The sequence below is a fragment of the Schistocerca serialis genome, chromosome 3, assembly GCF_023864345.2.
Source record: "Schistocerca serialis cubense isolate TAMUIC-IGC-003099 chromosome 3, iqSchSeri2.2, whole genome shotgun sequence".
In the NCBI taxonomy this organism is placed as follows: Eukaryota; Metazoa; Arthropoda; class Insecta; order Orthoptera; family Acrididae; genus Schistocerca; species Schistocerca serialis.
The window spans coordinates 824921805-824940120 of NC_064640.1; positions in this window are offsets into that span (position 1 = coordinate 824921805).

Sequence of the window (18316 nt, forward strand, 5' to 3'; positions counted from 1 at the left end):
TTATCTGCTGCATCCTCAAAGCACAGCGGTACGTCGACGATATTCTATGCTCAGTTTTGTTGCTGTTGTTGGAAAACTATCTTGGGCTTACATGTCAGGTACATAATGACCGCCCGCATACGGCGAGAGTTTCTACTGATTGTCTTCGTGTTTGCTAGACCGTACCTTCACCAGCAAGTTTGCTGTATCTCTCCCAAATTTAGAAAGTTTGGAACATTATAGGCACCCACCCCCTCCACTGGAGCCCTCCAACTAGCTCGGAATTTTAACGATGTAACGCGCCAATTGGATAGAATTTGGCTCCATATCCCTCAGTAGGAAATCCAAGAATTTTATCAGTCAGTGCCAAGTAGAATAACTAATTACATAAGGATCAGAGCTGGACCAACACATTCTTGACTTCCTCAATTTGTGGAGCTCATTCTCATGTATAAATTATCAATTTTTCTGAAATTGTAATTATTTGTTTTTGTTTACATGTAAAATACATCTAGCGATTTCCGGCCCACTCGGATAACTCCTTCGAGGTTCCAATTTTTTTTTTCTCTTGGGGTGTACAGGGTGACTACAATTAAAGTTAAACTTTCAAAACGCTATAGCACCACTGGTCTGAATGACGTCAAATTGCACCGGAATATTATCGGGAATGGAGAAAACGTATGGCAGAAGAAAAAAATTCTGTGAAAATTGATCAATAGATGGCGCTGTACGTGTCAGAATACGTAAATGAAAACATCTGTCATGCGCACGACCCATTGCAGTTGGTAAAAACACGCCGGGTAAACGGTTTTTCCTTCTTTCACGTCTGCGACGTTCGCCAAGACAGTCTCAATGCAGGATCGCGCTCCGCTTGTAAAGCTGTATTACAAGAATGACGACTGTGCACACGTCGCTCTGCAGAGGTTTTGGGCACTGAAGCGTTTGAAAAAAGGCGTTGGTCCGATGACTGCCGTAGGTCTGGAGAAAATGATTCGGAAATTCGAAAAGACGGGTTCTTTTGGTGTGCAACCTGATAGAGGGAGGAAACGAATTGATTTGTCATCAGTGGAATCAGTGGCCACAGCAATGCCGGAGGAGACGAGTGGTGGTGTGCAAACGTGTAGTGCACGGAGAATTGCCCGAACATTGGATGTACCCGTGAGCACGGTGCGTAAAATGCTACGAAACATCCTCTTTTGCTATCCATTCAAAATTATCCATGTGCACGAGTTACTTCTTGTTGATCTGCCAGCAAGAGAGACCTTTGCTTTAGAATTTATTGCTCCTATGGAAGTGGATAATGATTGGCCGTGGAAGATTTTGTGGGCAGACGAAGCCCACTTCCAAATGGTTCAAATGGCTCTGAGCACTATGGGACTTAACATCTATGGTCATCAGTCCCCTAGAACTTAGAACTACTTAAACCTAACTAACCTAAGGACATCACACAACACCCAGCCATCACGAGGCAGAGAAAATCCCTGACCCCGCCGGGAATCGAACCCGGGAACCCGGGCGTGGGAAGCGAGAACGCTACCGCACGACCACGAGATGCGGGCAAGCCCACTTCCATCTGACACGATACGCCAATACACAGAATTGTCGAATATGGACAACGGAAAATCCACACGCAACTCAACCAGTACCACTTCATCCTGAAAACGTCACTGTGTGGTGCGTGGTTTACGGCACCATTTATCATAGGGCCATATTTTTTCGAAGAGACAGGTGCTTTCGGTCCTGCAACCTGTCCCGTCATTGATAAGCGCTATGAGTGTCTTTTGCGCAGCCACGTCATTCCAACTCTCCAACAGCGTGGATGTGTGGATGGGATCATTTTTGTGCAAGATGGTGCACCTCTGCACGTTGCAAATCCAGTTAAGCTGCTGCTGAAGCGACATTCGCAGATGCTAGAATTATCAGCCGCCATTTCCCTACAGCCTGGGCGTCCCGATCGGCTGACCTTAATCCTTGCCGGCCAGTGTGGCCGAGCGGTTCTGGGCGCTTCAGTCCGGAGCCGCGTGACCGCTACGGTCGCAGGTTCGAATCCTGCCTCGGGCATGGATGTGTGTGGTGTCCTTAGGTTAGTTAGGTTTAAGTAGTTCTAAGTTCTAGGGGACTGATGACCTCACATGTTAAGTCCCATATTGCTCAGAGCCATTTGAACCATTTGAACCTTTATCCTTTTCACTTCTGGCAGTGGGGTTGTTTGAAAGCTGTTGTGTTCAGAGTTGCGATTGCAAAATATGGTGTTCGCCCACCCTTAGCCTTGATGACAGCTTCAACTCTCGCAGGATTATGTTCAATCAGGTACTGGAAGGTTTCTTGTGGAATGGCAGCCCAGACTTCACAGAGTGCGGCACTGAGAAGAGGTACTGATGTCGGTCGGTGAGGCCTGGCACGAAGTTGGCGTTCCAAAACATCCCAAAGGTGTTCTATAGCATTCAGATCAGGACTCTGTACAGGCCAGTCCATTACAGGGATGTTATTGTAGTGTAACCACTCCGCCACAGGCCGTGCATTATGAAGAGGTGCTCAATCGTGTTGAAAGATGCAATCACCATCCCTGCATCCCTGAATTGCTCTTCAACAGTGGGAAGGAAGAAGTTACTTAAAACATCAATGTAGACCTGTACTGTGTTAGTGCCACGCAAAACAACGAGGGGTGCATGCCCCATCCGTAAAAACACGACCACATCATAACACCACCGCCTCCGAATTTTACTCTTTGCACTACATCCGATGACAGATGACCTTCACCAGGCATTCGCTATACACACAAACTGCCATCAGATCGCCACATCGTGTACCGTGATTCGTCACTCCACACAACGTTTTTCCACTGTTCAATCGTCCAATGTTTACGCTCCTTACACAATGCGATGCGTCGTTTGGTATTTACGTGCGTGATGTGCAGCTTATGAGCAGCCTCTCGACCATGAAATCTATGTTTTCTCACCTCCCGCCTAACTGTCATAGTACTTGCAGTGGATCCTGATACAGTTTGGAATACCTGTGTGATGATCTGGATAGATGTCTGCCTATTACACACTACGACCTTCTTGAACTACGGCCGGTCCCTGTTAGTCAACGGACGAAGTCTGTCAGTACTCTTATCTGATGTACGTGTCCCTTCACGTTTCCACTCCACTATCACTATGACACAAGTGACACCCAACCAGCTGACCAAGTTCGAAGACCGTGAGTTCCGCGGAGCGCCCCATTCTGCTCTCTCACGATGTCTAATGACTATTGAGGTCGCTGATATGGAGTACCTGGCAGTAGGTGGCAGCACAATGCACCTAACATGAAAAACGTATGTTTTGATGGTGTCCATAATCTTTTGATCACACAGTGTATCACTAGCCTATTTCACGCCGCGATTCGGGCGGAATCACTTCGGCAAATACTTTCAGAAGTTACTTACAAGTGGATAAATTCCTTACCAATGACTATTGGCTTGTTGTCAATATCTCTCTGGCACTACCATCTCCCATTGGGTGAAGCGCTGCTGGTGGCCGCCGATTTGAACTAGTTGGCGTTTGGTGGCTATGGGGCAGGGCTCTTCCCACCACGAGTACACCAATGGGGGTCTAGCATTGCCGTCTACCACTGTGCTGCCGCTGAGCAAAGCATTGAGTTTTCAACGAACCATTGCGGCAGGCGATTCGTCTAACCTTCAGTTTTGCGTGCCCTGCAATGTGCGATGAAAGAACTCGAGAGAGAGGCATAGGGAGAAAGTATATAAATCTACACTCTATGTGAAATATTTTTTATGTTATTTTTGCAGGAGATAAAGGCTTTAAAGTGATTTTCTATCGAGGAACACTGTTGCGACTGCCGCAGACAGTGATTGTCTCGAAAACGCTGCGACTTTATCTTTGGACTTCATAATGTCAGATACAAGTAATTCAAATAGTATTATAGGATCCGAATACGTATTGTCCTCGGCTGCTACTGTGTTCTCCAAATAGTTCCGCGTCATAGACGTTCCTACTAGTACCAGAGCAAGAGCTGCCAAAATGACACGTTTTTGCGTATATCCAGGAAATGTGCCAGCCGATGGTCGCTTTCGCCGATTTCGTCAATACTCCAAGAGTCCCTGTGCGGCTCAGAATGAAGCCGTGGATGATGATTTCCTTAATAACTGTGCCCTCTGATGATGTCCGGCGAAGAAAGTTGTAAGTACGCTGTTTAGGTTTTTATACTGGTAACGCCACGTAGCGCTCTGTATGAAAATCACTGGCTGTGCTGTGTGCACTCTGTGGCTGGTTTGCATTGTTGGAATTCGCTATTGTAGTGTTGGACAGTTGGCTGTTAACAGCGCATAGCGTTGCGCAGTTGGAGGTGAGCCGCCAGCAGTGGTGGATGTGGGGAGGAGAGAGATGGAGTTTTGAGAGCGGATGATCTGGACGTGTGTCCATCAGAGACAGTAAATTTGTACGACTGGATGTCATGAACTGATATATACATTGTGACTTTTGAACACTATTAAGGTAAATACATTGTTTGTTCTTTATCAAAATCTTTCATTTGCTAACTATGCCTATCAGTAGTTAGTGACTTCAGTAATTAGAATCTTTTATTTAGCTGGCAGTATTGGCCCTCGCTGTATTGCAGTAGTTCGAATAAATTAATATTTTTGTGAGGTAAGTGATTCATGAAAGGTATGCGTTATTGTTAGTCAGGGCCATTCTTTTGTGGGGATTTTTGAAAGTCAGATTGAGTTCCGCTACAAATATTGTGTGTCAGTTTAGGTTTGATCAGAATAAGTAAAGAGCGAAATGTCTGAGTACGTTCAGTTCTGCTCAGCTGTTTGAAAATCAAATAACGTAAGGGGTTTGCCATCACAGTAATTCACTAATTTTTCTATGGGGACGTTTCAAAGTAAGAGTTCTGTCATGGAAGAGACACAAAATACTGGTTATGTTCTAAGAAAAACCACATTTTTTTCTCTAAAAGTTTAGTGTGTTAACACTTCATGGATTCGTGCATTTTATTAAGTTCGTGCAAGAGAAAAGATTTGCAAAATATTTTCAAATGTGTGTGAAATCCTATGGGACTCAACTGCTAAGGTCATCAGCCCCTAAGCTTACACACTACTTAACCTAAATTATCCTAAGGACAAACACACACACACACACACACACACACACACCCATGCCCGAGGGAGGACTCGAACCTCCGACGGGACCAGCCGCACAAAGATTTGCATACACAATTTTTGATTTCGAATTCTGCCTCACACATCTCCACAAATTTCCTGGGCTAACAGCATACGTAATCCATCTCGTAAGATCTCCTTCAACACAGGTGTAATACAAGGGAAAGAGAAAATACATCATACAAGTTTGTCGAGGCGCATGAGAAAGAAACGGACGAAATACGAATATTCTTCGGAGATTTCGCCGGCAGCGACAGGTAAGAGGGGTGCCTTGAATGCAGACTGTTGAGTTTATAGTTGTAAGAAGAAGTACCATGTGACCTCAACATCGCATTCATATGACAATAAGCAGAAGGGTGAGACTCATCATTATTTACTGTAACATCAATTAAAGAATGTACGGAAGCTAGGCCAAATATTCCCCACGTAAACGAGAAACAGTTGCGTGAATAGGGTTTGAAAGAAACTACTGTAAAGAAGTTGTTATGAGCGATCGAGGACAAATCATTAAGAGTATATGCGGCACCACGGGGTTCCTACCAGGGACAAAATTAGTTGAAGGAAGAGCGATTGTTTAAATAAAGTGTACTGATTACTGATTGCTCTGTCCAACGAAAATGCGTTTTCATTGAAAGACCCGAAGTAAGTATTCCTTCTTTTACGAAAATTCACACGAGCAGTTGGTTTTGAAGACAGACTACTTCAATTTTATCTGAACCGTAAATCTATGGCAACAGTAATTTGAAACAGAAGAAACCAAATTGTCTGACAAGTGAAAGCTATTCCATTTTGGTTTATTTGCATCTTACTATTTAATAAGCACAGAATGCTTCCAGATTCCCTTTCAGCAGCGTCTTTCTTATCCATTGTACTCCAGCTCAGTCGTGTCCAAAGATGGTTCATTTTCTTAGCCACACAATGCAGCGTTTCTCTGCAGTTTGCAGAACAGCAATTGTAATGACAAGAATAATAAAAATGGTTAAAATGGCTCTGAGCACTATGGGACTTAACATCTGAGGTCATCAATCCCCTAGAACTTACAACTACTTAAACCTAACTAACGTAAGGACATCACACACATCCATGCCCGAGGCAGAATTCGAACCTGCGATCGTAGCGGTCGCGCGGTTCCAGACTGAAGCGCCTAGAACCACTCAGCCACACCGGCCGGCCCAAGAATAATAAATGACTATGAAACTGTCTACCACGATAGATATAATACGGACTACATTTTTTTACTTAAAGTGCAGACTGTAACTATATTGCTATTTTTATTGTATTTTATAGTTTTATAGACAAGATTAGCATTTATTCTTGATTTTCAAAGGATATATTGAAATGTTCATTGAAACTAAACACGTCTTATGCGTGCATTTTGTCGTGTGGCAATATGTTGGTAAAGATCTGTGTAAGATCTTTTTTTGCGTGCTCTTGTCCGTTGGAAGCCGCCAGTTTGCAGGTTTGTAGGTTCGTTCGCCGATCTCCTCAGCGTCTCGCCAACTCCACGTCGACTAGTGCAGCTATAGTAATTAGAATGACTAGAAAGAGTAATACTTACCTTCGAGTCTCACCTAATTACTTATCAAATAGGAGAACTCGTTTATTTCTACCTTGAATACAACTTTTACAATCGAGTTGTACTGCGTACTATTTACAATTATGAGTTACCGTCGTCTTTATCAGAGCGAGAACCAAATCGGAGTCATTAACATTATATTCAACATCACAGGTTATAAAAAAAATGAGACATAATGCGATGATAGTGTTCGTTTTTTTCAGTAATTTTCGTAATAAAATGTGATATTAAATGGTAATATTCTGCCTATTTGTGTACAGAATGATCGCAGGAATCTGGAACATTCAGGGCACCAAGATGCAGTAACAGGAATGTAGTGTCTCGTCAACGGCTACTAGACTCGCATTCGGGAGGGTGGTGGTTCAAACCCATCCAGATTTAAATTTTCTGTGTTTTCCACAAATCGTTAAGGCAATGCCGGATTGGTCGTTTAGGCAATGCCGAATTGGTTCTTTCAAAAAGACTCGCGCGATTTCTTTTCCCATCCCAACCCCCCATATCAGCTGGCATGTCTCTAAAACCCTGAACTTCCTTTCTTGGGCGGGACAAAGATGAGTAAGAAAATCAGCCTCTCCCTTTCAATGATCCTTCGAGACTTTTGCCGCACATGGTTTAATGAAAGAATTGGCAACTTAGATGTAGGTAACCGGATGGGAAATCGACTCTTTTACCTTCAAACGAGGGTACAGTTATTCACCACTCCGCCGACTCTCTCGTCCATGAGGAATCAATTTCAGTTTGAGCAGTGCGTTGTAAATATTGCCTTCTTACTTGATCAGTATAAAATGTTTATACACCGCTGGCAATTAAAACTACAACACCAGAACTGATAGCAAATAATTAGAATTTAATTGTTGTATGTTTGCAGTATAGCAGGAAGAAAACATAATTAAATACGGCGATGATGTTGTGATACACATGGTGTGAAATTTAGTACACGTAGCTTTTGCTCGTCCTGGTAGCCGTGCGGTCTCACGCACTGGGTTCGAATCCAACTACAGCTTCAGTTTTACCTACCTCAGCTACAATCCTATCACCTGTACTGTAAACCAAGTTTAACTATACTCTTTACACCGCATCTCGAAGTATAGTTTTAAGATCTTGCCTGAGTACTTTATTTTTAAGTGTATATACACGTATCAAAAAAATGGTTCAAGTGGCTCTGAGCACTATGGGACTTAACATCTGTGGTCATCAGTCCCCTAGAACTTAGAACTACTTAAACCTAACTAACGTAAGGACATCACACACATCCATGCCCGAGGCAGGATTCGAACCTGCGATCGTAGCAGTCGCGCGGTTCCGGACTGCGCGCCTAGAACCGCGAGACCACCGCGGCCGGCTACACGTATCTCAGACACATTAAATTCCTAACAAAACACGTTGGACAAGCAAGAAATTTTACTCATTTTTGATTGTTGGGAGCGTAGTTCGTCAGCAGTCGGTGTTAACACCAAGTGTTTCAGTTAACCTAAACAGTCTGCGTAGAAAAAACATAAAAAAATTTTGAAGAAAACATCAAATTTTATAAGAAATTCTTTTCTGAAAGTAAGAAATTGAACGGTTTAGAGAAACATTTGATGTACCTCATTTGCTATACATTATTTCAAGCAGAATTTAGACGTACATCAAATGTTCCTCTAATCTGTTTCATTCCTTACTTTTAGGCAAATCAGTTAAAAGCGACAAATTTATTTTAATTTTTTTATTGTTAAGTTTTATTTACAAGGTATGATATTGTTTACATTTCATTTGCCTTCCTACCGGCTTCTGTTCTCGAAATGTCTTAAGTTTAGCAGTTGATAGGAAAGAAGCCATTTTGACATTTAAATTTCATACCAATGTAACTTTTCATGCGCAAAAAGTGTACAGTTAAATATTTTTTTGCAGAACTGGAACTCACTCAGGTTAATTTAATGCCCCGTTAGTCCAGTTCCCATCTTCAATCTATGAAAAGTCGGACAAAAACCCCCTGCGCTCAATCGTTGGACCAAAAAGTTTCGAATGTTAATCAAACCACAAAATAAGTGCCACCTTGTTTCCATATCTTGAGCTGTTTATGAAACATGACGACTCTTAGGACTACATAACTTTAAATATGATATCGATATGTTGGCTGAATTTCATACACAGCACTGCATGACGTAAAATCAACTATACACAAAGTCTATACAATGCGGAAAAAAAGAAAAAACCGCACTGCTTCCAGAGCGCCGGCGGATTAGTATCGAGGTCCGGTGTGCTGGCCAGCCTGTGGATGGTTTTTAAGGCGGTTTTCCATCTGCATCGGTGAATGCGGGCTGGTTCCACTTATTCCGCCTCAGTTACACTATGTCGGCGATTTCTGCGCAAACACCGTCTCCAGTTACGCGTAAACCATAATTACTCTACCACGCAAACATTGGGGTCACACTCGTCTGGAATGAGACGTTCCCTGTTGGCGGGGGGGAGGTCACTGGAGGCCGAACCGCACAATAACCGTGGGTTCGGTGTGGGGCGGCGGTGGGGTGAGCGGACTGCTATAACCTGATGTGGAGTTGTGTACCACTGAGGGCTACGACAGGGGCGAAGCCTCTCCGTCGTTTCTAGGTCCCCAGTACAATACATACATACACGTAACTGTTATTTCTGGCAGTAACAATGTCCCTACCCCAACAGAGATACAGAGATGGGTATATCATTTCATACCGATTCAACTCTGTACCAGATGGTGGCATGCGAGCCTCTCAGCAACCCATGACCAGACGTTTTCAGTTGGTAACAGATACGGAGAACCGCATTGGCCAGTCGATCACCGTCTGTACTGAGGCAAGTCAAAACAGTACGGGCAGCATGTGGTCTTGCATTATCTTGTTGTAACATTACAGAAACATCGATGATAGGACATAGGAAAACCGACCTTAACACGTCAGAAGTGTTACGCAAGCTGAGGACATTACCGGCTATGCGAACAAGTATTATGCTATGAGGGACATTCACCTGGGTTTCTATGGGACGTGTAGTAGTAATCGAAACCATCATGGCAGCTTTAGACTACGTGACCATTATTGTGGACCACCTATTTCTCTTCATACCTGATGCCTTCCTTCACAGCAATTGCATCTTCCAGTAGGGTATCGGTCCGTGCTGAAAGGCCAGAATCGTGCTGCACTGGTTTGAGAGGCATGGAAATTAACTCAGCTTCATGTCACGGCCACCAAATTTGTCTGATCTGAACCTGATGTAACACATTTGAGGCGCTGTCGGACTCCATCTCCGCGCCTACAAACCACCGGTCATAATTTACGAGAATCACGCGACTTCACGTTAACATCTGGTGCCACATGTCTGTGGAAACCTGCAGAGAACTTTTCGAAATCTTGCCACGCCGAATCACTACCGTACTGCGTTCCAGTGGTGGACCAACAAATAGTTTGCAGGTGATTATAGTGTTTAGCTGATCATTCAATGATCTGCACGCTAGAAGCTACTGCGGTCGTGTTTCGCAGTTGTCGTAATTGTTATTAAGATCTACAGTTCATTAATAAATTGTTTCCTACATTTATAATTGCTTATCTGTACACCCCGAAACCAAACATCACATTGCGGTATTTAACTATTAAAAAAATTAAATGATGTAATCTAATGAAGGGAAAAGAGAAATGGGAAGGAGAGAATAAGAAGAAGGGTGGAATATTGGATGGAGAGAAGAGCAAGGGGCTACGTAATAAAATAAAAAATGTTTAAAAAAATGAAAAACGTCTAACAGTAACAATAAACAGGAGGTATTGAAATTAATAAGATAATGCTAGGCGTAAGTAGTAAATGCTTAAAATTATTCAATTGTGTTATATGCACGTGTTGAAAGCCAATGCACCAATCGGAATCCGAGACTCCGTACTTCGAATTTTGCAGCACTCTCTGCACTTCACATCAGACTCGGAAAACGTGGTTTATGTGCTTCTTACAGATGTCCACACTGGTCGTCGTATTTGACACTGGTATATAGTAAAGAGCTTATATTATTTACCTCATATCTGTTATGTGAAGTGAAATGGACGGTTTATTTATTGAATGTGCCTATGCAATACAGACATTTTTTGTGGATGAAAAAGAACGTAAATCTTAATAACGCACCGGAAAGCTTAACTAACATTATTCCGATATTCCGGCTGCGAGTAGCAGCGATGATGCGCTACCATAATTGAGACGACAACGCTCTTTTCTGTGGAAAAGAGCATCTGTGCCTTTTTAAATTTTTGGAGATGAGGAATGACTTTTGGAGATTGTTTTTATTTTGGGTCAGATACGTAGTTTGCATATAGACGTAATTTGAAGTGCACAGGAGATACAACTTGTAATGGCAATTGTGAAAAATAAAAAATTTATTTTGTGAAAAGGAAGGTAAATATCGTCTACGAACTCTTATTCGATCTGGGATCCCTGGACCTTCATAAAACGATTAGTGTGCTTAGCAGTCCAGCACATAGTGATTTCTGCGCAGATTAACAATACTGGGCGAATCTGCTACTATCAGGATACGAATGATCCGGAATATTTCGCTTGTGTGTTACTGACGTTCCCTAAGCGAACAGTTTGTTAGTAAGAAGATATCATACTGCCACCTTTGTTCACCCTTGTGTTTCCAGAAAATCTTATAGTGACTGTGAGTACTTGAGCTGCCACGAGGGACGGAGATTTCACCGCTAGTTGTAGCAGTTTTCTCCGACTTTGCCTGGCGTTCTCTGAGAACGGGAGTAATGGAAACCTCCGTCCACCAAGTCATCCTGTACCTAACCAGTTCTCTCCTTACAGCAGCTACGAAGAAACCATATTCATCTATAGGCAATTTTATTCACATATTTTTATATTAGACAGTTCAAAATTTTAAAATATGTGCATCTAGGCAAAAAATCAAAAGAGAGTTTAAAATGCAGTACGTTCTACGGATCTGAGCGTGGAATGTCAGGTCCCTTAATCGGGAAGGTACGTTAGAAAATTTAAAAAGGAAAATACGTAGATAGATTAAAGTGAGGTATAGTGAGAATTAGTGAAGTTCGCTGGCAGGAGGAACAAGACTTCTGGTCAGGTGAATACAGGGTTATAACTACAAAATGAAATAGAGTTAATGCAAAAGCAGGTTTACAAATGAATAAAAAAAATAGGAGCGCCGGTCAGCTATTACGTGAACGCATTATTGTAGCCAAGATAGACAAGGAAGCCCACGCCTACCACAGTAGTTAAAGTTTATATGCCAACTACCTCAGCAGATAACGAAGAGATTGATGCAATGTATGATGAGATAAAAGAAATTATTCAGATAGTGACGGGAGACGAAAATTTAATCGTCATGCCGGCCGTGGTGGCCGAGCGGTTCTAGGCACTACAGTGTGGAACCGCACCACCGCTACGGTCGCAGGTTCGAATCCTGCCTCGGGTATGGATGTGTGCGACGTCCTTAGGTTAGTTAGGTTTAAGTAGTTGTAAGTTCTAGGGGACTGACGACCTCAGAAGTGAAGTCCCATAGTGCTCAGAGCCATTTGAACCATAATCGTCATGGGTGACTGGAATTCGGTAGTAGGAAAAGGAACAGAAGGAAACGCAGTAGGTGAATACGGAATGGGGGTAAGAAATGAAAGGGGAAGCCGCCTGGTAGAATTTTGCACAGAGCATAACTTAAACATAGCTAAAACTTGGTTTAAGAATCATGAAAGAAGGTTGTATACGTGGAAGAGGCCTCGAGACACTGGAAGGTTGCAGATACATCATATAATGGTAAGACAGAGAGTTAGGAACCAGGTTTTAAATTGCAAGGTGCAGATGTGGACTACGGCCACAATCTATTGGTTATGAACTGTAGATTAAAACTGAAGAAACAGCAAAAAGGTAGGAATGTAAGGAGATGGGAAGTGGATAAACTGAAAGAACCATAGGTTGTAGAGTGTTTCAGAGAGAGCATTGGGGAACAACTGACAGGAAAAGGGGAAGGAAATACAGTGGAAGAAGAATAAGTAGCCTTGAGGGGTGGAATAGTGAAGGCAGCAGAGGATTAAGTAGGTAAAAAGACAAGGGCTAGTAGAAATCCTTGGGTAACAGAAGAAATATTGAATTTAATCAATGAAAGGAGAAAATATAAAAATGCAGTAAATGAAGCAGACAAAAAGGAATACAAACGTCTCAAAAATGAGATCGACAGGAAGTGCAAAATGGCTAAGCAGGAATGGCTAGAGGACAAATGTAAGGTTGTAGAGGCAGATATCACTAGGAATAAGATAGATACTGCTTATAGGAAAATTAATAAGACCTTTGGAGAAAAGAGAACCACTTGTATGAATATCGAGAGCTCAGATGGAAAACCAGTTCTAAGAAAAAAAGGGAAAGCAGAAAGGTGGAAGGAATATGTAGAGGGTCTATACAAGGGCGATGTAATTGAGGGCAATTTTACGGAAATGTAAGAAGACGTAGGTGAAGATGAAATGGGAGATGCGATACTGTGTGAAGAATTCGACAAAGCACTGAAAGACTTAAGTCGAAACAAGGCGCCACTAGTAGACAACATTCCATTAGAACTACTGATAGCCTTTAGAGAGCCAGCCACGGGAAAACTTCAAGAAGAATATTATAATTCCAATCCCAAAGAAAGTAAGTGCTGACAGATGCGAAAATTACGGAACTATCTGTTTAGTAAGTCACGGCTGCAAAATATTAACACGAATTCTTTACAGACGAATGGAAAAACAGGTAGAAGCCAACCCTACGGAAGATCACTTCGGATTCCGTAGAAATGTTGGAACACTTGAGGCAATGCTAACCCTACAACTTATCTTAGAAGAAAGATTAAGGAAAGGCAAACCTACGTTTCTAGCACTTGTTGACTTAGAGAAAACTTTTGACAATGTTGACTGGAACACGCTGTTTCAACGTCTGAAGGTGGCAGGGGTCAAGTACAGGGGTCAAGTACAGGGGTCGAAAGGCTATTTACAATTTGTACAGAAACCAGATGGCAGTTATAAGAGTCGAGGGGCATGAAAGGGCAGGTGTGGATGGGAACGGAGTGAGAGGGGGTTGTAACCTACCCCGATGTTATTCAATCTGTATGTTGAGGAAGCAGTGAAGGAAACAAAAGATAAATCCGGAGTAGGAATTAAAATCCATGGAGAAGAAATAAAAACTTTGCTGTTTGCCGATGACATCGTAATTCTGTCAGAGACAGCAAAGGACCTGGAAGAGCAGTAGAACGGAATCGACAGTGTCTTGAAAGGAGGATATAAGATGAACATCAACAGAAGCAAAACGAGGATAAAGGAATGTCGTCTAATTAAATCAGGTGATGCTGAGGAAATTAGATTAGGAAATGTGACACTTAAAGAAGTAGATGAGTTTTGCTATTTGAGGAGCAAAATAACTGATGATGGTCAAAGTAGAGAGGATATAAAATGTAGACTGGCAATGGCAAGAAAAGCGCTTCTGAAGAAGAGAAATTTGTTAACATCGAGTATAGATTTAAGTGTCAGAAAGTCATTTCTGAAAGTATTTGTATGGTGTGTAATAATGTATGAATGTGAAACGTGGACAACAAATAGTTTAGACAAGAATAGAATAGAAGCTTTCGAAATATGGTGCTACAGAAGAATGCTGAAGATTGGATGGGAAGATCACGTAACTGAATAGAATTGGGGAGAAGAGGAATTTGCGGCTCAACTTGACCAGAAGAAGGGATCGGTTGGTAGGACATATTCTGAGGCATCAAGTAATCATCAATATAGTATTGGAGGGCAACGTGGAAGGTAAAATCCGTAGAGGGACACCAAGAGATGAATACACTAAATAGAGTCAGAAGGGTGTAGCGTGCAATAGTTACTCGGAGATGAAGAAGCTTGCATAGGATAGAGTAGCATGGAGAGCTGCATTAAAGCAGTCTCAGAACTGAAGACCACAGCAACAACTGCCTGTCTTACCTGTGTCAAAGTCAAAGGTCAAGTTCAATAACTTTTCTTTACGACGCTGCAGTTCATTATAACACACAGGTTGTCGTCTATCAGAGGTAAATGTCATCGTCTCCACTGTCCGGCTCCGCAGATCATGTTGACATGCTGCCTTCCCTTATTCTCCTGGAGCGCTCACCAAGCCATGAACACTAGTAGTCGTCTCGAACTCTGTTGTCCAGGTTCCTAGTATATCCTGCGAACATCATGTGTGTGAAATCTTATGGGACTTAACTACTAAGGTCATCAGTCCCTTAGCTTACACACAACTTTACCTAAATTATCCTAAGGACAAACACACACACCCATGCCCGAGGGAGGGCTCGAACCCCCGCCGGGACCAGCCTCACAGCCCATGACTGCAGCGCCCCAGACCGCGCGGCTAATCAAGCGCGGCAAAGTGAACATCATACGCCCCACATCAGACGTTGACGAAAGTCGACTTTACTCTGCATTGGTTCCTCTAATGCTTAGTCTATAGTAGTGGTAGTCATTACCAAGATTCATGTTCTCTTCCTCTGAGACCATTATGATATATTTATAGCTCTCTACATGGAATATACGTTATAGTCTGGCCAGAACAGAACATGCTTCTCTCCTAGGCGCTTTGTTCGAACTAGGATCTGTTCAGCTCCGAAACAGTAGTGCTCTAGAGACGGAGCCAATTTACGTCAGCATTTATGAGGTCACGCAATGCGGGAAACATTAGCCACAGCAGGGTGTCCTCGTCACTGGTTGTCTCAGACCTGTTGCTGTAAGAAACAGGTTAGTCAGAGATGGAGGGAGTGGAGTCATTGATACCCCTGTGTGAATCGATTTCCCGAGGGTGCACTGACCTACATCAGCCGGGTGGCGTTGTCTCGCTCTCTCGGGGTGAATCAGGCAGCTTGGTGAATGGGAAAACTCGACAGCAGAGTGGTCATTTTTGTTGAGCAGTGACAATGTGGGTGGTAGCATCATTCTAATGAGAAGCAACATCCTGATGTGTGTCTTTCTTTCCATCCCTGTATTACTCAACATATCCTCTGAGAGACGCCCAGAATCTAGTATTGTGCCCCTCCCTTATATATATATATATATATATATATATATATATATATATATATATATATATATATATATATATATATATATATATAAAGACACCAGAGACCAACAGAGGTGATGCAGCGCTTAACCCACAGGTCTCATATTCCACAGGAGTAGCATTCCGAACCCAGAATATCTAAACTGACAACATGCACTTAGAACTTTTAGTAACCCAGCTCTACAACACTACTTTCGTCACAATGGAAACAAACACTTACAATGCTGATCGTGTCATGAGTAAACGTGACCCGCACCAAGCAATATAATTTAAGTTTATCAAATTTTGACCGTGATAGTGTTAAGTAATCTGTAAATGAGATACGGAATTTATCACCAGAATGATATTAGTAGGTACCAGCACGATGCTCTCCAGAATTTCAGAAGATAAAAGATTTTCATGAATTTTAAAAAGAAGCTCTTAGTCACTAATATTCCCCATCCTTAACTATGGTGATGCTATTCACCAAGAACATTCGTACGAAACGACACGCAGGCTAGAATTGGCGGTGAATACTTGTGTGTGATACATTTGTGACACGCCATTTCTACCACCCCGCTCATGTCTAGGAACAGTTATCATGGCTGCGTGCCCATAAGTGTAGAGACAATCATAGTGTAAGTTTGCTCTATCGTCTTCTCAATCACTGCACTCCCTCTTATTGCACTCCCTCTTATTTATCTCCTACTCTTAAACTGCTATCTGAAAAGCACAGCAGAAATATTCGTTCTCAACGAATTAAAATAATCTCTGTGCCATCATGTAAGTCTCCCATGTTCTCTAAATAATTTTCCCTATTAAGAAGCTTTCTCCGGAAAACCTTCATCAAAATGTCAATATATTAAATTTCTTCCAAACTTCAGAAGACCGTTAATGGCCCACCTTCTATCACAATAGACATCTCTTCCATATACTAGCCTACAGCTTACTCTCGTCAAACTTTTTCCCTCCCCGATGTTAGCAGAGTTCTTTATTTGAATTCTGTTCTTCCTAACAGCCACTGTCACTGCCATTTCAATCTTCTCCCATACGCTTCTGTAACACTAAACATGGATTCAAATGTGCCAAAATAATCTATATAATTTTTAATGAGCGTCAGTATTTTTATCATTATTATTACTGGTGTCAGTTATTATTATGATCGTTATTAATATTAGTGTCAATTATTATTAGCATTATCATTGTTGGTGTCTTATTATTTCCTTCCTTTCTCAGACGTTATGTCTGGTTAAAAATGGAAAGTGACGCGGACCTTGATCAAGCGTGACTTCCATTTAACTGTACGTTATATGTTACATTGAATTTAGGAACTTTCGGGTAATTGAACAAGTATCAATAATTACAGATTTCTGTAGTTGTATATATAAGTTTGGATGTAGCTGTATTGCTTTGATGTACTGGTGGATATTGTGTGGTATCACTCCTGTAGTTGATAGTATAATCGATATGTCTAATTTATCCTGATGCCACATGTCCTTGACTTCCTCAGCCAGTTGGATATATTTTTCAATTTGTTCTCCTGTATATTTGTTGTATTGGGTATGGATGTTTCGATTAGTTGTGTTAATTTCTTCTTTTCATTGGTGAGTATGATGTCAGGTTTGTTATGTGGTGGTGTTTTATCAATTATAATGGTTCTGTTCCAGTATAATCTGTATTCATCATTCTCCAGTACATTTTGTGGTGCATACTTGTATGTGGGAACGTGTTGTTTTATTAGTTTATGTTGTATGGCAAGTTGTTGATGTATTATTTTTGCTACATTGTCATGTCTTCTGGGGTATTCTGTATTTGCTAGTATTGTACATCCGCTTGTTATGTGATCTACTGTTTCTATTTGTTGTTTGCAAAGTCTGCATTTATCTGTTGTGGTATTGGGATCTTTAATAATATGCTTGCTGTAATATCTGGTGTTTATTGTTTGATCCTGTATTGCGATCATGAATCCTCCCGTCTCACTGTATATATTGCCTTTTGTTAGCCATGTGTTGGATGCGTCTTGATCGATGTGTGGCTGTGTTAGATGATACGGGTGCTTGCCGTGTAGTGTTTTCTTTTTCCAATTTACTTTCTTCGTATCTGTTTATGTTATGTGATCTAAAGGGTTGTAGAAGTGGTTATGAAATTGCAGTGGTGTAGCCGATGTGTTTATATGAGCGATTGCTTTGTGTATTTTGCTAGTTTCTGCTCGTTCTAGAAAAAATTTTCTTAACTTGTCTACCTGTCCATAATGTAGGTTTTTTGGGTCCATAAATCCCCTTCCTCCTTCCTTTCTCATTAATGTGAATCTTTCTGTTGCTGAATGTGTGTGATGTATTCTATATTTGTGGCATTGTGATCGTGTATATGTATTGAGTGCTTCTAGGTCTGTGTTACTTCATTTCACTACTCCAAATGAGTAGGTCAATATTGGTATAGCATAGGTATTTATAGCTTTTGTCTTGTTTCTTGCTGTCAATTCTGTTTTCAGTATTTTCGTTAGTCTTTGTCTATATTTTTCTTTTAGTTCTTCTTTAATATTTGTATTATCTATTCCTATTTTTTGT